The following is a 26,112-nucleotide window of genomic DNA, read 5'->3' on the forward strand; positions in this document are numbered from 1 at the left end:
TATAGATGCATTTTTTTCAGATATTTCTGACGTGAAACTGGAAGAATCTAGTGATATAGAACCTATGTATAAATGGTGGGATGACTGTTTTTGGAGGGAACCCACCTTGCCTATGTTCTTTCCATGACCCCAAATGAAAGGAAAACAATGAAGGATAATCATCTCATAGGTGACCCAATTATGCCGATGGTTAACTGTTGTGAAGTCACTATTTCTCCAAAGGGCGGGCTCATGTGGGTACTGGAGGCTATTTTGGTGGGTGAGCAGTCACAGCTGGCTGGCAGAACTCATGCTATAAAAGCAACACTTATATTGGTGTAACATAATCCAAGTTGATATAGATGGCAGCAAAATGAAACCAATGATATTAGAACTATGTTTTCTGGATTGAGATAAATGTGAGTGAAAAAAAGCATAGTAAACACAGCAATTTTTTTTTAGATTTATTTATTTATTTGAAAGGCAGAGTTACAGAGAGGCAGAAGGAGAGAGAGAGAGAGAGAGAGAGAGAGAGAGAGAGAGATATCTTCCATTTGCTGGTTTACTCCCCAAATGGCCGCAAAGGCCAGAGCTGCATTGATTTGAAGCTAGGAGCCAAGAGCTTCCTTTAGGTCTCCCACATGGGTGCAGGGGTCCATGAACTTGGGCCATCTTCTACTGCTTTCCCAGCCATGGTAGAGAGCTGTATCAGAAGTGGAGCAAATTGTTGAAATTTACTTTACTTAGTATGGAGTTGATCTTCTGTGTACAGAGTTAATTGAAAATGAATCTTAATGAAGAATGGGACTGGGAAGGGGAGAGGGAGGAGGAGGGAGAAGGGTGTGGATTTGGGTGTGGGTTGGAGGGCAGGTATGGAGGGAAAAACAACTATATTACTAAAGTTGTACATTTGAAATTTGTATTCCTTAAAAAATTACTTAATAAGAAAATGAAGAAAAAAAAATAAATGGAGCATCCAGGACTTGAACCAACACCCATATGGGATGTCAGCACTGCAGACGGTGGGTTTACCTGTTGTGCCACAGTGCTGGCCCCTAAATACCACAAATTTAATAGACTTCATCTGCAAATCTAAGGAACAAAATCACTGAACGTTTCTGGAAGTTCTTAAAATATGAACTTATTTTCTTCTGTTTCGTTCTAATGTAAGGGACTGTCATTTTGACAGGATTGCATCATCATCATCATCATTATTTTTTTACATAAACTCTGGTGTGTACAATGATAATTTTAAGAAAATTTTAGGTATAAAGAATCTGAGCAGTAATAAACTATAGACAAAATATAAATCTGCACTGTAGTATTTTCTTAGGGAATATTGACACAAAAGCATGACCTTTATCTACCATTCTCAAAACTGATCATATATTTTGAAACAAAGGAATGTGATAGGCTCATATCTCTCTCTCTCTCTCTCTCTCTCTTTTGACAGGCAGAGTGGAAAGTGAGAGAGAGAGACAGAGGGAAAGGTCTTCCTTTTGCCGTTGGTTCACCCTCCAATGGCCGCCGCGGCCGGCGCACTGCGGCCGGCGCACCACGCTGATCCGAAGCCAGGAGCCAGGTACTTATCCTGGTCTCCCATGGGGTGCAGGGCCCAAGCACTTGGGCCATCCTCCACTGCACTTCCGGGCCACAGCAGAGAGCTGGCCTGGAAGAGGAGCAACCGGGACAGAATCCGGCGCCTTGACTGGGACTAGAACCCGGTGTGCCGGCTCATATCTCTTATAGTGAATTACTGTGCAAATATAATCAAACTTAAAGAGAAAGTGAATCTGGAAGTTCCTGTGTTTAGAAAGAAAAATGAAGCAATGCAGAGCAATTAGCTTAGCACTGTCTCAAAATGTTAACAGGAAAATATCAACCCTTCCCACCTGCCTCTGCCCCTCTTTTCTTCAACCCTGGAATCACTGACCCACTTACTGTGTTCTGATCTACTTTAATTACTGAGTCAACTGTCAGGGTTAAGATTGCATGCATACAATCTTTGATTCTTCACTTGGTTTCAGTTAACATGTTAAATCATATATTTAAACTTCTTTCTCTAAGAAGCAGCAAGAATGATAGCTAACATTGTAAGATCATTTCCTAGAGAAACTTGAGCACGTTACAAAAGAACTATTCCCTTTTTACTCCTTACCCCCTTGCCTTCCAAGTTTTTTAGGATTGGCAACTGTTAACTACGGTTATTGAACTGAGCCTGTAGCTATAACAAAATGCAATTAAAGTGAAGTTGACGTTAAAGTTATCTACCCTGATTACTGGTGCTTTCTGCATCAATCTCCTACTATTGAGAAAGGTGGATACACAGGGGTTTATATGCTGCTTTTCAATAAACAATACCCCAGCTGCAGCTTGATCTCTACAATGTCCTTTGTAATTGTAAAATTATATCAGGATGCCTGTGTTGCTGCTCCTGTAACCACAGCCTGCCTACCTCACATCATGAGTCTCTCTCCTCAGCTATCTGTTGTGAGTGTGACACTCTTATGGAGACTCTCAGAGGCCATGTTTTATAAGCTGGCCTTTTCCACCCTTATGGCTGAGGATTGACCCATATGACACTGTCAGCACTGCCACTTTCTTGACATTAAGGGAAAGATGGTATCAGAAACCTCTATCTTACGGCAATGTGCCATAGATAAAAACAATCACATTTAAGGTGCTCTTGCGGAAAATGAGTTTGATACTGATTTAAACGAGTAAATGATAAAGAATACCCCATATAGGTCATTCCTCAGATGCCTGAAATGGCTCAGCCAGGGCCCAAGCTGGGATCCAGGAACTCAATTCAGGCCTCACATATGGGTGGCAGAAATCCAAGTACTTGAGCCATCACTGCTGCTTCCCAAGAGTCTGCATTGACAGGAAACTGGAGTCAGGAGCCACCATTAAGAATAGATGTGGGAGACTTAATCCACAAACTTCTTCAGTATTTCAACAAGGACATAGGCAAAGTGGAAGCTCTCCCCTCCCTTCAGAGGAAAGTACATCCTTCTTTGTGGCCTCTTCTTTCTACTGGGGTCGCCCCTGTAGAGGTCCTTCATGTAGATCATTTTTTGCCACAATGTCTTGGCTTTTCGGGCCTGGAATGCTCCGCTGGGCTTTTCAGCCAAACCAGAATGCTTTAGGGTTGATTCTGAGGTCAGACTGCTACTTAAAGTGACTGTCATTCTGTGAGTGTGCTGCAGCCTAGGAAACTCTTGTCAAGAGCCTTGGATGACCGCTGACATCATGTATAAGAGTGTTACTTGTTAAATAAACAACAGGAGTCACTCAGTGTGTGCTAATTCCCATGCAGGATCTCTGTGCTCAAAGAGCTGTATTATGAGACTTAAGAATAAAACTTGTTCTCAAAGAATTATGTTGTTCTAGTGTATTAAGTGGAGAATATTCTTATGTCACACAAATTATAGTTTGTGTAAGTGCTAGCAAAAGATGTACCATTCTTGGGTTCCTCTTTAATTAAATTTCCAAAAAAAAAGGCAAAATTACCATCGAGATGCAATGACTCCTTGTGTAGACTGTCAAGGAACAGCTTTTGTTTTTTGTTTTTAGTTAGTTTTTTTTTTTTTTGTTTCTTTGTTTTGATTTTTTATTTCTCTTTCTTTTCCTTTTCCTATCTCATACAAAGTCCTGAACTCTTTACCTAGAATAATCTTCTGTGTATAAAGTTAAATAAAAATAGAGCTTAGTGATAAACAAGAGTGGCAACAGGAGAGGGAAGTGGAAGAAGGATGGAAGTGTGGGTGGGAGGGCAAGTATGGAGGGAAGAATCACTGTGTTCCTAAAGTTGTGTTTATGAAATGTATGCAAATAAAAAAAGAAGGAAAAAAAAAGATCATTTACTAATTTAAGATTGAGAGCCAATGCATTCTTTATATAACCCCACTTGCTTTTCTTTCCATAGTGAAATAATAACAGGTGACTACTGTATAATTATCCTCTTCTACTAAATTGCAAGCATGATCAAGTTCCATAAACAGTTTGGCTTGAACAAGAGGTGTTATGAAGATTGTGGAAGATTATTTTGTAAAATATCTTTATGGAAATCTGAAGAATAGCATCTTCTGGGGCTACTTTTGTCTAAAAGCCTAGATGCAGTCATTATTGGAGGCAGATAAATGAACTGCAGCCTTCATTCAACATTTATACATGCGCATAGGTGCATGCCAATTGCTGAACCAGTCTTTCTTTGACATTTACATATTTCTAACCTAAGTTTGAAATAATATGATTTCATTTAAATATGAAATTAAATATATTTTATTTATGTCTCTGAACCAATTTCTTTTTTTATTATTCACACTTAAATTTTTAATGTTGTGACTTACAGTCTAGGAAACTCTGAAAGGTAAAAATCTCTTCGGCTCATTTTTTTAGCACACATATGTGCAGAGATGTGGGGGGTCAACACTGTATTCAGGTGAGTTGAGATTTGAGGCACAGGAAAATACATACTCATTCAAAATGTTTAGCAGCGTATACTGCCTTTAGTTTGAGATGTTGAGGATCAGTTAGGGGAGTCCAGTGCAAGTCTATGGCATGATTCTACATTCATCATATATGACTGGAACACCAATAAATATCACTCTAGGGTTGCATAGTGTTCAAGATAGACCATGGCCTACACAGGGGATTTAAGAGGTGAGCCTTGTGGTACAGGTTAGGCTGCTGTTTGGGACACCTATGTTCCATCTCAGAGTGCCTAATTTCAAGATGTGCTTCTGCTCTTCCCATCCCAATTCCTGCTGCTGTGCACCCTGGGAGTCAGCAAATGATGGATTGTGTACTTGGGTCCCTGCCACTAGTGTGGGATACACAGATTGAATTACAGGCTCCTGGGTTCAGTCTGGCCCAGCTCTAGCTGTTGTGGGCATTAGGGAGTGAGCTAATGGATTGATCTCTCTCTCGCTCTCTCTCTCTGTGTCTCTCACTCTGATTTTATTTGAATAAATAAATCTATAGACTACTAATTGATATAACAATGGATACTAAAATTATTGAATAAATAAATTTGAAACAACAAACATGATTTTTAAAACCAGGTTTAAATGGAGTTCTCCTTTGCTTTCTCTCCCTACCTCTAGTCCATTTCCTCTGTCCCTCTACCCTCCTTCCAGCCAACTTAAGGGACCCAGAATGTGTCTCAGAATTCTCAGAGGGAAGCAATAAGGGGACATCAAGCAAGGGGCCCTGGACTTCACCCCAGACCTTATTCTCTAGGAACTAGATACACAGAGCATTCGAAGCAAAAGAGTTAAGATTCTGGGTTTTATAAAGCACAAAAGTCCAACTGAGACCTAATTTGGCAAAGTTCCACTACTGAGGAGAATCTTAAAACTGCTTCTTAGATTGTGACATGAAAGAGTTCCAGATTTGTGTAACCTATTACAATTTTCAGTATTTACAATAATAATATTTCCCTCTTTACTTGCATGCCTTCTGGTTAAATGATGGCAAATCCCTTTAAAAGCATACACATAATATGAAATAAAAGTGGTTATTTTATTTCATTTTATTTTTAAAGATTTATTTATTTGTTTGAAATGCAGAGTTATAGAGAGGCAGAGGCAGAGAGAGAGAGGTTTTCCTTCTGCTGGTTTACTCCCCAGATGGCCGCAATGGCTGGAACTGCACCGAACCGAAGCCAGGAGCCAGGAGCTTCTTCCAGGTCTCCCATGTAGGTGCAGAGGCCCAAGGACTGGGGACATCTACTGCTTATAGGCCATAGCAGAGAGCTGGATCAGAATTTTGGAGTAGTTGGGACTCAAACCGGCACACATATAGGATGCTGGCACTGCAGGCAGCGGCTTTACCTGCTGTGCCACAGCATCAGCTCCAAAAGTGGTTATTTTAAATACATATTATGAAAACTTCAGCATGGATTCATCTTATGTGGTGTATCTCTTAGGGACAATCTCAAGACTTGTGACGTATATTCCATATGTGAGGAGAAGTAGGCTCCATCCTCCATTCTTGTTATTGGACAATAAAATGCACTAGACTGGATTATTTTCAAAAATATAACTCTGGTTTCAGAGTTATAACAGATAGTACATAGAACTTCCTCATTATTTGTACAATGAGAATTTTGGCTCATGTAGATATGATTCATGTAGCTATGATACAAAATTGGACAAATAGAACAAATAATTCAACAAAGTGTTTCTACTTAGAAAACTTAACAATAGCAAACTTTGGTGAAATTTGTATTTGGAAGTCAAACATTAGAAGTTTCTCATATTTTTCCTTACCCATTCATTCTTATTATCTTTGTTGAATATGGCTGTCTTTTCTAAATTATTGTTCCACACCAATGCCCTATATTCTTTTTATTTTTTAGTTTATTTTTCATTATTTGTAAAAGTTTTTATTCTATTTTATGGATGGGAAATTTCCTAACATTTTTTTTCTTTCCTCCTGTGCTTGTAGCCTGATTTACATCTAATGGTTACCCAATAGAGATTTCTTGAATTCTGAATAAATGAGTTATTATGCTTCCTCTGTCTTCAGAGTGCTTTTGGTTGCATGAAGCAAAATACTCAGGTAAATCTTCTTAAACCAGTGCTACTAGAAGTATGGCCTGGGGTGGAGATCCGGCACAATGGGTAAGTCTCCACTTGTTATGCCTGCATCCCAAATAGGAGTGCCAGGATTCGAGTCCTGCTGCACTTCTGATTCTAGCTTCCTGTTCAGTGCACACATAAGAAAGGCACTGCTGATGGATTAAGGAGTGAGTCCCTCCTTGCCCATAGGGGAGAACTGGATTGAGTTTCAGGCTCCTGAATTGGATCTGTCTCATTCCTGGCTATTGTAGGTGTTTGGTGGGATTTGAGAAGTTTCTCGTGAATGGAAGATACCTCTCTCTGTACATTCGTATACCTTTTCAAATAAAATTATAAAATTGCTTTGAAAATTAAAAAAACTGTGGCCAATGGACTGCTATCAGTTTACAAACTTTACCTCTTTTCTATAAGGAGCTATACAATTAAGAGTAAGCATTTAGGGTCGGCACTGTGGCGCAGTATGTTAAAGCCCCAGCCTGCTGAGCCGACATGCCATATGGGCGCTGGTTCGAGTCCTGATTGCTCCTTTTCTGATCCAACTCTCTGCTATGGCTTGGGAAAACAATAGAGGATGGCCCAACTCCTTGGGCGCATGAACTCCTGTCGGAGCCCCGGGGGAAGCTCCTGGTTCCTGGCTTCGGATCAGCTCAGCTCTGGCTGTTGCAGTCATTTGAGGAATGAACCAGTGGGATGGAAGACCTCTGTCTCTGGCTTTACGTCTCTCTGCAACTTTGTCTTTCAAAAAAAAAAAAAAGAGCATTTAGCAACAGTTATAGCAATCACAATTTGAATTTATCATGACATCCAAGTGCTTGGCTATCATCTTAAATTGCTTTTATTATAGTTTATAACAATTCTGGTCCTGAACTGATTGAAAAGAAAATAAAACACCAACTAGTTCCTTTATGATAGTGTTTATGAAGCACAGATTTTGACAATGGATGTTTAATATATCTAACATAAGAAATTTAGAGGAAAACAGTCCTTGGATTTTGGTTTAAGAGTGTGCAACAATGCTAGGGCACTAGGCTGACGTTTCTTAAATTCATTTGGCCTTCTGCCCTGGTTACAGTGTACTTTCCACTGTGATAGCACTCAGATTTTCACATAAAAATCCTCAACTCAGAAACGAAGTAGGAAGATGGAAAAGAGCCTGCGCTCTTTTCTAGCTACTGCTGCTGCCCCATGCGCTGTCCCCCACCCCCCAACCATGGAAAGAAAATCTTTTCCATATTTGTCTTCACATCTGATTGACCAAAATTTCCCTGCCCGTCCCGCCTGGATGAGGGCCTGCACATCGGTCATGGCTGCATCTGTCATGATTCATTCCCTGGATGGGGACACCTCACTGCGTGACCAGGTTTTCGCAGCAAGAAGGACTGGAAGTGCCTGTGCTGCACGTTTCTCTGAAGACCTAAATTTATTAGAAATTGACATACTCACTGACAGTGTTTCAATATGTGAAGGAATATAATAATAGCTCAAGTTTGTAGAATACTTACTGTGTTATCTGTTTTACAGACTGAGTTTTGTGCAACTACGCTACACATAGCCAGTTGTATTTCTGTTTTATGGGTAGGGTAAAGGAGAGCTGCAATGTTTATTAACTTGCCCAAGGTCACATGGCTTGGATGGTGAGTGGAATTGTGATTCAACACTGCACCATCAATGTCTAAACCCAGTTTCTTTCTGAAGCCACAAAGGTAATTTTTGTGTGGTGCTGAGTGGGTGGTCCTGGCATACCAGATACCAGAAATCTGACCAAGAAACCTCCTTGTGACATCATCTATTTTAGATAGACAATATCTCTGACCTGTGGTAACGAATAGAACACCTAAAAGGCAATCTCTAGAAGTGAAATTGACGTTTTGAAAAGCAATGACTTGAACAGCCCTTGTCATGACTGTTGAGGAACATTTTTTTTATACTATTTGTTGAACTCTTTACTTAACATAGAGCTAAATATATGTGTGTAAAGTCAATTGAAAATAAATCTCAGTAAAAAATGAGTGGGAATAAGAGAAGAAAGAGAAAGAGGGGTGGGAGTATAGGTGGGAGGGTGGGCACAGTGGGAAGAATCACCATGTTCCTAAAGTTGTAGTTAGGAAGTTTGTAACTGTAAAGCTGTGTAGTACATTTCTACAGACTTACTTCTAAGGGTACAGTTTAAAACCTTGCCATGGGACCCCAAATCCCCTTAAGCTGGATGGAGCTCAAGTGTTAAAGTGATCACGTGGATATGATTAAGTGTCAGGTAATAATAACAGAATTAAAAAGGAATGAATGCTCCAACATGGAAAGTAGTCCGCACAGCAGACTCATAGAACGACAATTGCTTTGTGTAGCACTTTGACCTAGAATCAGCCCTTAAGGCATTCTGGTCTGGCTGAAAAGCCCAGGGGAGCATTTCATGCATGGACAGCCAAGACACTGAGGCAAAAAATGTTCTACATAAAGGACCTCTTTGATGAGACTCCAGTGGAAAGAAGTGGTCACCTTTCTCTGAAGGGAGAAGAGAACTTCCACTTTGCTTGTGTCCTTGTCGAGTTAGGAACCAAAAGATTTCCCTAGCCTAGGCAGCTCATGTCAAGATCCTCCAGTGATCACTGGCATCATGCATAAGAGTGTTAGTTGTTAAATTAACAACAAGTGTCAATATGCGATAACTTCTCATGCAGAACCTCTGTCCTTAAAGAGTTGTATTATAATTATGTCGAAGTGCTCACAAAAGATGTATCATTTTTGAGTGCCTCTTTAAAGAAATTAACTTCAAGATGCAATGACTTTTAACAGTTCTTGTCTCAACTGCTGAGGAACAGGTTTTTTTTTGTGTGTGTGTGCAAATTGCTGAACACTTTCCTAGTATAGAGTTGGCCTTTTGTGTATAAAGGTAATCGAAAATGGATCTTAGTGGAAAATGGGACTGGGAATGGGAAAAGGTTGGGGAGGAGGGACGAGAGAGTGGGTAGGAGGGTGGGTATGGTGGGAAGAATCACTATATTCCTAAAATTATACTTATGAAATGAATGAAGTTTGTATTCACTAAATTAAAATTTTCTTTGCGAGAAAATAAATAAATAAATAAAATGGAATGTCTTAACTTTTCTAGGTACAATTATTTGCAAGCCTGGCACATGGATCTTTTCTGTTCACTCAAATGTGGTCCTTTCTGTTGCTGTCTGAAACATCTCCTGTACATCTGCCACTGTCACTGCTGTTACTGGGGTCAAAGGCTCCTCTGTTGCTACAGAGTTGGATGTCATGTGTAGAGGATATATTTCCTGTGATTCTGGAATCCAGAAAAACATTGTGAAGTGAAATCTGTGTGTGCAGTGGATAAGTGCAGTTTTTTCTTTGCTAATATTTTATGGCATACAATGTATCAGTAAGAGTGTGGCTTATCTAGACTCTCGCCAGCTTTTGCAAACCATTTTTAACTCAAAAGAATGACAATCAAGTTTCGAACACTTTACAACACAGCTATTTAGTAAACTGAAAATTGCCCAGTTTATGGAATTCTCTCCTGATCATACAGTTTCTCATATTGCAATTCCCCAGAAAATTGCTTTTGCGAAAGGTTAGATGATATATACCTGGAGCAGTCCATTTTTTTTTTCCCATACTACTGCTGAGCTAGGCATACAGTCCTAATTATTTCTGACCAAGTTCCTTTCTGCAGGTGATATTCTCTTTTAGCTAATGCATACTTGCCAGCAAGTTTTATAGAGCTGTGACAATAAGCTTGCGAACACTCATCCTTGATAGTCAACTATGTAAATTTTATTAACACTTTTCTGAAAAATTTATGACTTATCAAGTCATGTGGATTCTCCTTCAGTATGTTTTTTCCTATCACAACCATGTGGTGTCAATTATAGTCAATTATAAGTGACTTCAGGTCAACAGCTTTAGCTTCTGTGGCATTTTATAATGATTGTTAATATTGCTGACACTGCCTTTGGGTGGAAAACACCAGCATGTATATATAACTCATAATTAAATAATCTTACCAGATTCTCCATTTCATAACAAGAAGTCATTTGAAAAGTGATTGCTGGTAAATATAAGAGTGGGAATAAGAGAGGGAAGAGATGTGCAATTTGGGACATGCTCAAGCTGACTTGCCCCAAACAGTAGAGTTAGACACATACCAGGGGATTCCAATTCAATCCCATCAAGGTGGCATGTACCAATGCCATCTCACTAGTCCAAGTGATCAATTTCTGTTCACAATTGATCATAATGATAGGACTAAGAATGAAAGGGATCACATAAACAAGACTAGTGTCTGCAAATATTAACTGATAGAATAAAAAAGGGAGAGAATGATCCAACGTGGGAAGCAAGATACACAGCAGACCCATAGAATGGCAGATGTCCTAAACAGCACTCTGGCCTCAGAATCAGCCCTTAAGGCATGTGGATCCGGCTGAAAAGCCCATGAGAGTATTTCAGGCATGGAAAGCCAAGACACTCTGGCAAAAAAAAAAAAAAAAAAAAAAAAAAAAAAAAAAAAAAAAAAACCCAAAAAACAAAAAACCTAAATGAAAGATCTCCGTGAGTGAGATCCCAGTGGAAAGAACGGGTCATCAAAGAAGGAGGTACCTTTCTCTGAAGGGAGGAGAGAACTTCCATTCTGACTACGACCTTGCCTAAACATGATCAGAGTCGGTGAACTCAGGGGGCTTCCATAGCCTTGGCAACTCATGACACGAGCCTAAGGTGATTACTGATGCCATAAACAAGAGTGTCAATTTGTTAAGTCAACAACAGGAGTCACTGTGCACTTACTCCTCATGTAGGATCTCTGTCCTTAATGTGCTGTACAGTGTGATTTAATGCTATAACTAGTACTCAAACAGTATTGTTCACTTTGTGTTTCTATGGGGGTGCAAACTGTTGAAATCTTTACTTAATATATGCTAAACTGATCTTCTGTAGATAAAGAGAATTGAAAATGAATCTTGATGTGAATGGAAGGGGAGAGGGAGTGGGAAAGGGGAGGGTTGCAGGTGGGAGGGACGTTATGGGGGGGAAGTCATTGTACTCCATAAGCTGTACTTTGGAAATTTATATTCATTAAATAAAAGTTAAAAAAAATAAAAAAGTCATAACAGCAATATTGGGGGCAAAATAGGCCCATCTATCTTCAAAATTTACTCTGTACTTTAAATAAAATACAAGTAATAATTTATATTGAAATATGAGCTATAAAAAGAATTTAATTTCCTTTACTTTGCATCATGTGGAGGTATTCATGCTTTTTCTACTACTTACTCTACACTTACATTTACAAGTTGAATTTCAGATTTTTTACATTAAGAATATTTTACAGTGTCAGTATCACAATATAGAAAGGCAGGTGGAGAGACTTCCATCTGCTGTTTCACTCCCCAAATGTCTGTGTTGGCTGGGGCCAGAATGAGACTGAAGCAGGTGGCAGGAATCCAACTGCTTGAACCATCATCTGCTGCCTCACAAGGCCTGTATTTGCAGGAGCTGGAACCAAGATTCAGAGCTGAATAAAGAGCCTGGGTGCTCTGATTTGTAACACAGACATTTCACCTGATAGCTTAACCAAGGCTTTCTCATGTTTCCTTACCTCTCTATCTTCCATGTAGACATGTCCATGTTAGCTGTTTTAATTCTTTCAGGATACTCTTTCTGGAGTAAGTATATTTTTTCAGATTTTAATGTTTTAGAGATCTTCTATAATACTTTTCGTCTTAGAACAGAGTATTGATTTCAGGTCTACTGAGTCTTCAAAGGACATCTTAGAATCCTGAAAAACTGTGGTGCTTCAGTTGTATTGTCCGCAGCACATAGAAAAAGTCCACAGTGATGTGTTGGGAGCCAGATGTGCCTCCCTGCTGTGGTTAGAGGGAGGGCTGCTGTATGCAGGTGGTGTTCTGCTGCATAGCTCAGTCAGGCAGTTCATAAAGAGATGTGGCTACTATGGAAGCAGTAACTTTCTATAGTAAATGTAATAAATGGCAGAAAACTGTCTGCCCTCCAGCCAGACTCAGATGGAACAGTGGAATCATAGTATCTTGCATGGAAAAATACTCAATAAACATTTATTATACATGTGAATAAATGAGGGAACAAATACATGGATAGAATTTTGGAGTAGATGTGAACTTCAGATTCAGGTCTTTGAACAGATTTTCTTTGGAATTCCAACAGCCGATCATTTCCATTTGGTTCTTAGACCTGGGCATTGTTTTCCCTTCCCAGTCATGTAGAGCATTTGGTCTTGTGTGGAGCACGTTAGGTGTGGCAATATTGCTAGCAAAGGGACATATGAAATGCTGTTTGTGTTTAAGTTCTCTAAGGGCAGAAATGGTAATGCCCTCTGATGAACAGCGAGTCCTGAGCGACAAGGGAGTCTTATCTGAAATAATATATACAAATGGCATCCCTAATGCAAAGCAGAGACTCTATCCAAGATTTCTGATGTGAAGTTTGGAGACACAAATGCTATCACTTTCTCAAGTAATTGGATACCTTGTTGGCATATAATATTCAGAAAAAGACTCTTATGTTTAGAGAAAATCCTGTTAATTTCTTCCAGTGGTATCTGCTCTGTCCTTCAAAGAAACTGAGCGCTGCCTGTTTCTACCAATGCTCCTTTTGCAAATTATCTATGAAACTTCCCTATCCTGGCTCCTTCCTCAGGGCACTGTCCATGTTGTCTTTGCCTTTGTTCAGGTAGTACGTTTGGAAATTGATCCAGTCCTCAAGCTATGGCCCACTCATATAGCCTTAGTGATCATCATTAATATCATTTAAGTTATTCATTTATTTATTTGAGAGAGAGAGAGGGAGAGAGCGCCGGAGAGCTCCCCTTCTGTTGGGTCATTCCTCAAATGCTTGCAGCAGCTGGGACTGGGCTAGTCCTGAGCCAGGACCAAGAATACAATCCAAGTCTCTCACCCAATCACTTGAAGCCCTGGCACTGCCCCTGAGGTTGTGTATTAGAAGGAAGTTGGAGTCCAGAGCCAGAGTCCGACATCAATCCCAGGCACTTTGGTATGGGGCATGAGCGTGTGATCTAGTGTCTTAACTGCTGGGCTGAACATCTGCCATACTACTAATCATTTCTATTGATACGACCTAAGATTGTGTTAGTCACTTAAATTTTTATCAGCATGTTATCAACCATAGTTTTAAACCTTCTTTATATAAATTGTTGTCAACTAAGTTCACATCATTTTGTACCAGAGATTTGGAAACTAGTAAATGCTTTAAGTTTTACAGGCCCTTTTGATGTCTTACATAGCTACTCAGCTCTACCATTGTAGCAGGAAAATGCTCATAGTCAGTAAGTAAATGAATGGATGTGGTTATGTTTCACTGAAACCTTAAATAGTTTGCAGGACAGACTTGGATAATAAACTATAATGTGCTAGCCCTCCCTCTATATTTAAAGAATTATTAGAATAAAATCTAAATGTAATGCTTATATCTGCTTATATTATTTTGATTTCAATCATTCCAGCTAGCTATTTGTTAAATTTCATTTTTTTAAAGATTTATTTTTATTTATCTGAAAGAGTTACAGAGAGTGGTAGAGACACAGAGAGAGGTCTTCCATCCACTGGTTCATTCCCCAGAAGGCCACAACAGCCAGAGCTGTGCCTATCTGAATCCAGGAGCCAGGAGCTTCTTCTGTGTCTCCCACATGGGTGCAGTGACCCAAGGACTTGGGCCATCTTCTAATACTTTCCTAGGCCATAGCAGAGAGCTGGATTGGAAGAGGAGCAGCCGGGGCTAGAACCGGTGCCCATATGGGATGTCGGTGCTTCAGGCCAGGGCCTTTTTTTTTTTTTTTTTTGACAGGCAGAGTGGACAGTGAGAGAGAGAGACAGAGAGGAAGGTCTTCCTTTTGCCGTTGGTTCACCCTCCAATGGCCGCCGCGGCCGGCGTGCTGCAGCCGGCGCACCGCGCTGATCCAATGGCAGGAGCCAGGTGCTTCTCCTGGTCTCCCATGGGGTGCAGGGCCCAAGCACTTGGGCCATCCTCCACTGCACTCCCGGGCCACAGCAGAGAGCTGGCCTGGAAGAGGGGCAACCGGGACAGAATCCGGTGCCCCGACCAGGACTAGAACCCAGTGTGCCGGTGCCGCAAGACGGAGGATTAGCCTAGTGAGCCGCGGCGCTGGCCCAAGCCAGGGCTTTAACCTGCTGTGCCACAGTGCCAGCCCCAATTTGTTAAATTTTAATTGTTCCTTTTATCTAATAAAAAATTAGAGTCTTTTTCAATACTTTGTCACATAGAACATGAACAGAAAAATGTCTATAAAATAGGCTACTACATATAATTAGTATTTTTGTTTGCGATGATCGGTGGTCCAATTGATAAACATGTTTTGGCCATTATAGTTCAACAGTAAATTAAATTTAAAACTACACAAAATGTCTATCATGCAGCAGTTATTCCTTTCTTTGAAAAGGGCAGTACCTACATATTCATCCTGAAACCAAGTTGTATGTCAATAATGGGTTCTTGTCTTAGAATTGTATTAATGCTTCCAAATCTAACATCAGTGGTATAGAGCAAGTCTCAGTAAATTATGTATTTATTTGCATATTCCTGCAGTTTGATGAGAAGAGATGTAAAACTTTTCAGCCAATCCCCATACCCCACTTCTGAAATCTTTGCCATTATAGCATGGCTAACAATTAAACTTAGTATTTTGTGAGATAATTTGCAACACAGAGATAATTAGCTCTGGGGCCAGCTCTGTGGCATAGCAGGTAAAGCTGCCGCCTGCAGTGCCAGCATCCCATATGGGCACCGATTTGAGTCCCAGTTGCTCCACTTCCAATCCATCTCTCTGCTATGGCCTGAGAAAGCAGTAGAAGATGGCCTAGGTCCTTGGGCCCCAGCACCCACACGGGAGACCTGGAAGAAGCTCCTGGCTCCTGGCTTTGGATCAGTGCAACTCTGGCCGTTGTGGCCAATTGGGGAATGAACCAGGGAATGGAAGATTCTCTCTCTCTCTCTTCCTCTCCTTCTCTCTCTGTGTAACTCTGACTTTCAAATAAATAAATCTTTTTTATTTTTTAATTTTTTAATTTTTTTTATTTTTTGACAGGCAGAGTGGACAGTGAGAGAGAGAGACAGAGAGAAAGGTCTTCCTTTGCCGTTGGTTCACCCTCCAATTGCCGCCGCGGCCGGTGCGCTGCGGCCGGCGCACCGCGCTGATCCGATGGCAGGAGCCAGGAGCCAGGTGCTTTTCCTGGTCTCCCATGGGGTGCAGGGCCCAAGCACCTGGGCCATCCTCCACTGCACTCCCTGGCCACAGCAGAGAGCTGGCCTGGAAGAGGGGCAACTGGGACAGAATCCGGCGCCCCGACCGGGACTAGAACCCGGTGTGCCGGCGCCGCTGGGCGGAGGATTAGCCTAGTGAGCCGGGGCGCCGGCCCAAATAAATAAATCTTAAAATAAAAGAGATAATTGACTCTCAACTGTTACTCTGAAAGTAAACTGCATTCCATTTGAAACAAAAGGGTCTTTATAGGAGCCATGAAAGGCAGTTCAGGTCTCCACCATTGCATGTGTACCTGTCGTTGTTTGTACTGCTGGCTAATTCTTAGTGAAGTTTAACGCTACTATCTAAGGTTCCTGTGAGTCTGCAGTGATAATATAACTCCTTGGAATTCTACACTATGATAAAAATTTGATTGGGCCTGAGATGAATCCATTTGAGGTGCTGAGGAAGGTCTCCAGTGCTTAACACATTGAGTTCAGTTTCCTTCTCGGGTGTTAGTTGCATCACTTCATGTTTTATCTTGACTTAAAAAAATGTGGGAGAAAGAAGTAATTTAATTCTAAGTATTTTCAGTCATATTCTCAAAGCTATAAGCCCATTATTACCAAAGTTCTATTCTTACTCCAATTTTGAAGTCATATAAATCTTGCTTTTTTATGAGAATTAATAGAATAAAGAACTAAGTAGAGTGATAAAGAGCTATTAGAGTAGATCTAAATACTGTGAAACATAATTAAATACTATTTATTTTAAAGGCACAATATTGTAATTTATATTTAACGGATTACTTAGCATAATTTAGTGACTCACAATGTTTGTTATAATATTTGTAATGTAATTCTATAAATCAGAAAATTATTTCTATTAATATTACCATAATGTTAGCCTTTTAATTACTTTAATGTTGAAATGGAGATAACCCATGCACAATATTCACTCTTCCGAATCTGGAGATTACCATTTATTTTCTTCTTTGCTGTACCCATAATTTTTTAGATGTTAAATAAAGATAAATTTATTGGGGTTACAGCTCAGCTGTGTGGAAACTCAAACTGTCTTTTAGAGGGTTAAAATGGAAAAAAATCAGAACTGACAACATGGTAGGGGACTAGCATAGTTGTCATATTTCTTGCGTTTTTGTTATTGTTGAATTGATAATTGAGGATGAGTATGTTTTTCTTTAGCGTGGAGAAAAGGCACTGCATTGCTAGGCAACGTCCGTGGACTTAAGGAGGAAAGCTAGAAATAAAGCAATTACTGTACTTCTGATGACCTCAACTTCTCTTCTAATGATCAGCTATAAAAATGAGAAATAATGTGCTGTTACATTACTGTGTTATATATATATGGTTCATATGAATTTTGTATTTATATATATTCAGTTTCATCTATTGAAACCATATTCTAAAAAATCAGGTTGGAAAATTCCCCATTTAATTAATTCATTTATTTATATCATGATGCAAGCAGGCAGTATTCACTAGAATGCTAAGTAAAGTTAAAAATAAAAAAAACAGAAATTTACAATTACTAGCAGTCATACTTATTTTTCAATATGAATAGTTTTAATTTTGTTTAACTGAGTCAACACATTAAAATAATTATTGACTCTTCCTAGAATTCAGCTAATATTTTTGTGCTCCTTTCCTTTCCCTTTCCTTCTTTCCTTCTTTCCTTCTTTCTTCCTTCCTTCCCTCCTCCCTCCCTCCCTCCCTCCCTCCCCCTCCCCCCTCTCTCTCTCTCTTTCTTTCTTTCTTTCTTTTATTTGACAGGTAGAGTTATAGACAGTGAGAGAGAGAGACAAAGAGAAAAGTATTCCTTCCATTGGTTCACTCCCCAAATGGCCGCTATGGCCGGCGCTGCGCTGATTCGAAGCCAGGAGCCAGGTGCTTCTTCCTGGTCTCCCATGCGGGTGCAGGAGCCCAAACACTTGGGCCATCCTCCGCTGCCCTCCCGGGCCATAGCAGAGAGCTGGACTGGAAGAGGAGCAACCGGGACTAGAACCCAGCACCCATATAGGATGCCGGCACCACAGGGGGAAGATCAACCAAGTGAGCCACAGCGCCAGCCCCATGCTTTATTTTCAATGGCAAATAAAATGTAAATTTTTTAATTATATTTTTAAATTTTACTTTTTGTAGCAATCCGTATTTTTACTACACAAGATTCTGTTTTTTCTTGCATAATTTTTTGCTTTTGCCATGTTTAATCATAATTGTCAGTAATAATTAATTTTTTTAAAAGATTTATTTTATTTATTTAAAAGACAGAGTTACAGAGAGAGGTAGAGAGAGGGAGGGGTCTTCCATCTGCTGGTTCACTCCCAAGATGGCCACAGTGGCTAGAGCTGCACCGATCCAAAGCCAGTTGCCAGGAGCTTCCTCCAGGTCTCCTATGTGGGTGCAGGAGCCCAAGGATTTGGGCCATCTTCTACTGCTTTCCCAGTCCACAGTAGAGAGCTAGATTGGAAGAGGAGCAGCTGGGACTCAAATTGGCGCTCATATGGGATGCACGAGCTTCAGGACAGGGTGTTAACCTGCTGCACCACAGCTCCGACCCCAATAATTAAAATTTATAATCCATATATTCGGGGGCTGGTATTGTGACATGGTGCATAAACCTGCTACCTGCAACAGTAGCTTTCTATATGGGTGCTGATTGGAATCCTGGCTGCTCCACTGCTGTACTAGCTCCCTGATAATGTGCCTGGGAAAGCAGCAGAAGGTGGCCAAAGAACGTGTTTCCTTGCCACCCATGTGAGAGAGACAAGGATGGATTTCCAGGTCCCTGGCTTCAGCCTGGCCCAGACCAGTCATTGTGGCCATTTGCAGAGTGAACCAGCAGATGGAAGATCGTACTTTCCCTGTTAACACTGTTAGCATTCAAATAAATGAATAAATCTTTTAAAGGTGAACCAACGGAAGGAAGACCTTTCTCTCTCTCTCTCTCACTGTCTAACTCTGCCTGTCAAAAAAAATGTAGATAGACAGATAGATGATATATCAGTAAGTTTCAATTTTAATAATGATGCATGGAATGTCTTTTAAGAAAATGTCTAAAACTACCTTTGGCAGTCAAGATAAATACTATTGAAATTAATAGAAGTTTATAATTATAGGTCAAGTGCATTTCAGGTACATGTTTTGAATTTTATTTATAAACTTGAAAGGTAGGGGGAGAGAGATTGAGAAAGAGAGAGAGTGTTCTTGTCTGCTGGTTCACTCTCCAAATGTCCACATTGGCTGGGGCTGGGCCAGCTGCAGCTTGGAGTCAGGAACACAATCCGGCTCTCCCATTTGAGTGGCAGGAACCCAACTTGTGATATGAGATATGGGCATCCTGAGTGGTGTCATAGCTGGTAGGCCAAATGCCTGCCTGTGCTTCAGCTACGTTTTTTAAGGTGAATTTGTCAAGGTACTTTTTTTCTTACGTATTTTCCAGATTCTGCCTAATTGATAGTTTGGAACAAAACAGAAGGTGGTTTGTGTTTGTGAACATTTGACTTCCTCCAAAATTATACTTGGAATCTGGGCAGAAATGTATAGACATGTTGGGGTAAGAGTGACCGAGCTTCGTTGATGATTGCTAATGACTGTCCCTCACACTCTTGACCCCTCGGAGCTGCCTCTCCCTGGGCTGTGGTGGTGACTGACCTCTCATCAGAAAGAAAGGTGAATCATTATCCTTGATATGTCATAGTTTGTGTGGTATAGAAATTTACCATCTTCTCTGAAACTGACTGATACATAGTCATCTTTAAATATAAGATTAAATTTATTTATGAAATCTGTTTTGCGGTTATAAATATTTATTTTTCTTCTGTGAAAAAGATTAAGGTAAATTAATATGGACTTTGGCCATAGCCTTGAATGAAGTTTGCTTTATTTTCTTTTATCATCTTCTAACTATCTGAAGAGCTCTGCTTTTGACAGGGCTGAAGTAACTGGTTTTAAGTTCCTGCTTTTGATGTAAAGACCTCTAGAGTGTGACAAAAATCGACGAGGCTGTTGTTGTCAGGTTTTCAGGTGTGGTACAACAGGCGTGCGGGTCTTGATCTTGTGAGAAAGGGGACCCAATGGGTACTTTTCCAATGTTGGGCAGGAATCTAGAGCCTAACTACACTGTGTATGCTCTGACCTACATTTCCATAAGTCCCGTTGCATCCCTGATCTCTGGTGACCACCAATTTACTGTCTACTTCTATGAGTTCAATTTTGATAGATTCCACATGTGAGAGACTGTGAGATATTTGTTTTTCTGTGACTGCCTTATTTAACTTTACATAATGCTCTCCAGGTTCATCCATGTTGTGGCAAAAGATAAGATTTCCTTCCTTGTGTTGTATGCAGATTTTATAATAGTTTTATTCATGATACTCCCAAACTGGAGACAACTCAACGCCCATCAGTGGAAAAATGAACAAATTTGGTACTACTCACCAAAGAGAAAGAGTGAACCAGTGGAACAGTAACACAGATGAGTTTATAATGAGAGAAAACATGCTGGCATAATCTTCCAGGAGAAAAGATGGGCATTCTTATTGCATAAGATATGAAGTTCAAGTACTACCATTGTGACTGTAGTGGTTTCTGACTGGTGGCAGAGGAGAAAGTGGGTTGATAGAAGATGGCAAGTCACCTTTCTGGAAGTGGCTTGTATTTCAGTAGCCAAAGGTGGTGTATACAGTGGGTCACATTCACTGAACTGTATAGATAAGGTCTTTGTGTTTTACTCTCTGTAAATCTTTCATTAATCAAAATAATTTAAAGTATTCATCTGTAGCTTATCTTTTAAAGTCTGAATTTTTTTGGTATGTCACATTTAATGAATGCTATTTTTTGTTGCAGATTTACCTGCTAATTAGGTTTCTTAGTTCTGCATTTTGATGACTGTAGAGATTATGCTTTCAGTAGTCTTAAGTCACTTATGCATTTTATTCCTTCATTAAGAGGCATGTTAGTGCAGACAACATTTTTTCCTATTTTTTAACCACTCTGTCCATTCTTTGTAATGACCAATTAATTGTAAATAAATTGATTGTGGACTTTTGAAAAATACATAATTAGAATATTTTCCTTTCAAGATCTGGCTTTTATTATTGTTGTTCTGAGAATTTCTGGCTATTGGGAGCAAACACAAACAGCTCCCTCACGAGAACTTCAGGCACTTGGCTTATTAGCAAGTTGTTTTGCAGCAGATTCATGGCACAAACCTGTCTGTGGAAGAGACCTGTGGTGCTTTAATAGCTCAGCAGACTGCAGGAAAGAAGAGGGAAGAAAAATTGTCCATTCTTGCACTTTACAAAATCATGCAACTTTAGAAATTAGGGAATCTCCTGAAACACTATTAGGTCAAAGAGGAAATATACAAGATGTCTAAAGAGAAATCATATAATGGGTAGCACAAAAATAGCAAGAATTCTGAAAGTGATGTGTAAAAATTAAAGTTTGCATATATTATTCTTGTCCACAAAAATTGAAGTGCCTCATTTTATGCCCATTTTGAACTCTTTCACTTTGCCTTTCTGAGATCTTATAATCATATAATCGAATATTATATAATATATAATAGAATATAATCATACATAGAATGCCACATTGGTATTCTCCAAGAGGGCATGGGAAGAAAGCCTCTGTGGGGTGGATGTGTCCAACAGGGTAGTAGTTGACTCCCTTCTGTGGCTGGGACTTAGTGGTTGTGACAGTGGTGGCCATTGTCTTTCCCATTGTTTTTATTTATTTATTTATTTTTGGTGCTTTCCTTGCCATCTTGTGAAGATGTCAACAGTGGTGCTGAATCTCAGTTCTTTCAAGATCCAGCAGTGGCAAAGTGCAGTGGGTTGACTTTCAAGAAGAAAAGGCCAAACCTTGATCGTGATATAAACGAGATGCAGAAAGAAACTCTAGAATTAGAAAATCTCACACATGTAATTACCTAAATGTAAACTGATAATAATTCCTAGATTTGTGGGGTGCAGATTGTCTCCGTGACTTCTGAGTTCAATGCTTTAAGCATGCATCTGCAAGGAGGCTGATGGGGAAAATCGACCTTTTAGTGTTCAGATTCTCTTCAGTGTAGAGTAGCAAAGCATTATTTTAAAGTATGGGTCCAGAAGTGCACACAAATGACTCTATAATTTCATTTCAAGTGTATTGCTAGCCCTGGAAAATGAAGAAGCACCATCCCTGGGCCCTTCAACACTCATCATAAAACCTCTCCTTTTATCTTTTCGCTGATGGATCTTAGGTTTTACAAATGCTAAAGCACCCAAAATATAGCTTCACTAGAGACAAGAAAGTCACTAGAAAATTGAGGATGTATGTCTTCCAAACTATTGATCTGAAGTTGCCAGCTATAAAATCCTGGCAAAATAATGTTTCTACTGAGTTGTATATTTTATTGATGGCAAAATTTTACAGAATACACATTTATTCCCTCCTCCAAAGATAGCATCTACTTCTTTTGGAATATTCCAACTTTGGTGTCTGTCGTTGTGAGGAGCTGTGATGTTCTTTTAAGGTACCCCTGGAGTAAGACCTGCAGGTTAAGAGGCTGAACCAAAACCCAGGGGAGGCCAGAGTAGATTAAGTTGAACAACTCATTAGGGAGTCTCTAAGTCCTTTCCCGGGCAGCACTGTGTGCACCAGGCTGTCCTCTTTTGTTCCCAGATGAGCGCTGAGTTAGGATTTCAAGATTAGAAATTAGAGGGGTTCTCAGAGCTCTCCATACATGCATGATTCTTGTTGATCCCACTGACCATTGTTGATGACTCCTCTGCAATTCTGGATGAAGTTTCCTATCCCAAGGACTTCCACATTCCATGTCTGCTCAATCCCTTTTCCTCTATACTTGACAGACAAGGGTAACCCATTCATACAAAAATATCTGGGTCACATAGTTCAAAAGCAATGATAGTTTTCCTTCAGTAAGTATTTTATATGATTTATCAACTCAGTTTTCTACACTAGATTGTTGGGGGGAGAAAGGAAAAAGCTAAATTAGACACAGTTTTTCTTCTAGACAGTTGAATCTGTTATGCACACGGGCTCACATAATTATTTATTATATATCTCCTTTTTTAGTAGACTCGTGGTAGCCTAGCTTTATGTTTTAAAGTACAAGATAAGATATTTATATCTGCATCCCAAATGTCTAGTCAAGTGCTTGATATATTGTAGATATTCAATAGAAATTTGTTAATTGAAATTGATTTTTTTTTTTTTTGACAGGCAGAGTTAGATAGAGAGAGACGGAGAGAAAGGTCTTCCTTTTCTGTTGGTTCACCCCCCAAATGGCCGCCGTGGCCGGCGCACTGCGGCCAGTGCACTGCACCGATATGAAGCCAAGAGCCAGTTGCTTCCTCCTGGTCTCCCATGTGGGTGCAGGGCCCAAGTACTTGGGCCATCCTCCACTGCACTCCTGGGCCACAGCAGAGAGCTGGACTGGAAGAGGAGCAACCGGGACAGAATCTGGCGCCCCAACCGGGACTAAAACCCGGGGTGCCAGCGCCTCAGGCGGAGGATTAGCCAAGTGAGCCGCAGCACTGGCACAAAATTGAATTTAAAATAGAGCAAAGATGGCATGAAGGAAGGAAATGATTGTAGCAGAAATCTGAAGGCAATGGAATGTTATCATTGGACCATTAATTTGAGTCTAAGCTCCCTAAATTCAGCATCCTATTCCCTTTGTAAGAAGTTGTTCAAAATTTAGTTTTTAGGAAAATATAACATATAATCTTTGCCTTGAAAGTTAGAGTATAAAATTTTTCTTAGTGGACCTCATTGAAAGAAATAGCCTTGACTTTTTTTTATCTCTATAACAAATATGCAGAAATGTTCTTTTTAAATGAAGTATTCTCACATACTCACTCCAAAGACTAGACCATAATGCAATGATGGCGTTTTCTGTGGACTATAGATAATGTTGTCTAGGAATTTTTTATTTATGTTGTAATTTAATACAATGGGACTTGTATAAATTAATTGACTCCTATATAACCATCACTTTTCAAATGTTCTTGGCAAATTCCCAATACCCATCACTTTGTGATATTTTATCAAGTACCTGTACAATAACAAGTTATTCTCCTGATTAAGGAAAGTAGCCTGTACTTAGAATCCTGACACCAAGAGGCAAAGATGACCTTCAGTGGTTGTGGTTTAGGAGCTTGACAAGTATTCTTTCCTGGAAAGGAGCAAGTCCATTTTAGTACAAGATTGAGCTTCAGGGGCCGGTGCTGTGGTGCAGTGGGTTGACGCCCTGGCCTGAGGTGCTGGCATCCCATATGGGCGCTGGTTCGAGACTGGCTGCTCCACTTCTGATCCAGCTCTCTGCTATGGTCTGGGAGGGCAGTGGAGGATGGCCCAAGTCCTTGGGCCCCTGCACCCACTTGGGAGACCCGGAGGAAGCTCCTGGCTCCTGGCTTCAGACTGGCGCAGCTCCAGCTGTTACGGCCAACTGGGGAGTGAACCATCGGATGGAAGACCTCTCTCTCTCTCTGCCTCTCCTCTCTCTGTGTAACTGACTTTCAAATAAATAAACAAATAAATCCTAAAAAAAAAAAAAAAAGATTGAGCTTCAGCAGAGGTTTAGGGGAGCTAATGGAAGCAAGTTAATGACATTTGTCTTACATAAGAATATAGATACTTGGGGATATAAATTGTATTATTGTTTAATTTGTTTTAGAATATTTATTGTGGATTTTTCTATATGCCTTGCAGATGTTTTCTCTGAATGCATCTCATATTAAAGATTGAAAGGGTAACCAGTATGTATTTTATGTGGGACACATAATTCTTAAATTAATCACTCCTGGCCCATCTATATATATTAAGTCTTTTTGAGGGGCTCATGGCCTGTAGAACAAGTACATGGTCTTAGCAGTATCATTCCACAATCTGATTCTATCCTCACTATTCTGTCTCTCTCTCTCTGTGTGCCTCCCCTCCTCCTGCCCCCAGCAGGCCTACAACTATTTGTCTACTGTCCACCTGCAGGAAGCAGGAATACCTCATGCCTGCTTTGTGTGTGGAGATCATCCTGGCTTGCACAGCATTGATAAAACCTGTACCTCACTTTTATATTTTTATTTATTTTATTTGCAAAGGAGAGACAGAGAGTGAGAGAGATATCTAGGGCCTGGGATTGCAGAACTCAATCCAGATCTCCCGTGTAGGTGACATGGACTCAACGACATGGACCATCACTTGCTGCCTCACAGGGGGTGCATTAGCAGGAAGCTGGATCAGAAGCAGAGTTGTAATTTGAACCCAGACACTCTGTTATAGGATATTGGCATTCCAAGGGCATTTTAGCCACTATGACAGATGTCAGCCTCATTACCTGCACTTTCTATACTTGATGTGCTTTCTCACCTAATGACTTTCCTTCCTCACCTGTCAACAACCTATGAAGACATGCAGTTCCAGTTTTTACAGGTCCTCCTCAATGAAATCTTCTCTAATCCTCCTACAAAAAGAAAGTTTTCCACTAGCTTTGTGTTTCCACAGTGTCTTTAGTAGAATTCTATTCTGCCTTCAGGGATACGTGCCTGTTCTGCATACTGACTGAAAGCTCTTTGAAAACACTGTTTTCATGAACATCTTTTCTTACATAGCCTAGTTCTCTGCTCACAGTAGGCACTCAGAAAATATTTATTGAAGAGCTTTGACAGGAAGTATCTCTTTCACATTCAACACTTATAATGTAACTACACAAAATATAGTAAATAAAATTATGAATATTTGGCACTTTCCTCAGTAGGGAAATTCTTATGTTCACAACCGATAAATCCTTAAATGTATAGAAACTGATAAAGTAATGACATGTTTTGAATTTTTGAGAGGAAACAAAGCTTCTACTCTTCTCAAAAACATATAGAGGCCGGCACTGTGGTGCAGCGGATTAACGCCCTGGACTGAAATGCCGGCATCCCATATGGGTGCTGGTTCGAGACCCAGCTGCTCCACTTGCAATTCAGCTCTCTGCTATGGCCTGAGAAAGCAGTAGAAGATGTCTCAAGTCCTTGGGCCTCTGCACTTGCATGGGAGATCTGGAAAAAGCTCCATGCTCCTGGCTTCGGATGGGCACAGCTCTGGCCGTTGCGGCCAGCTGGGGAGTGAGCTATCGGATGGAAGACCTCTCTCTCTCTCTCTCTCTCTCTCTCTGCCTCTTCTTTCTCTGTGTAACTCTGATTTTCAAATAAATAAATAAATTTTTTTTAAAAAAGAAGACATAAACACTTCTCAGGTCCTTTTTTTTTTTCCTTTC

The 26,112-nt window shown here is 40.2% G+C and overlaps 1 protein-coding gene and 1 long non-coding RNA gene across 3 annotated transcripts in view; one reads left to right on the forward strand and one right to left on the reverse strand.

Annotated features, from left to right (window-relative positions):
• NKAIN3 (sodium/potassium transporting ATPase interacting 3) overlaps nucleotides 1-26,112 on the forward strand; it is a 772,255-nt gene that overhangs the window by 15,830 nt on the left and 730,313 nt on the right. The window lies entirely within an intron of this gene.
• LOC127490577 (uncharacterized) overlaps nucleotides 41-26,112 on the reverse strand; it is a 59,975-nt gene continuing 33,903 nt past the window's right edge. Inside the window, exon 3 of the long non-coding RNA XR_007918610.2 lies at nucleotides 41-682. This is a non-coding gene — a long non-coding RNA (uncharacterized lncRNA). The remainder of the gene's footprint in view (nucleotides 683-26,112) is intronic.

Source organism: Oryctolagus cuniculus, chromosome 6, assembly GCF_964237555.1.
Source record: "Oryctolagus cuniculus chromosome 6, mOryCun1.1, whole genome shotgun sequence".
In the NCBI taxonomy this organism is placed as follows: Eukaryota; Metazoa; Chordata; class Mammalia; order Lagomorpha; family Leporidae; genus Oryctolagus; species Oryctolagus cuniculus.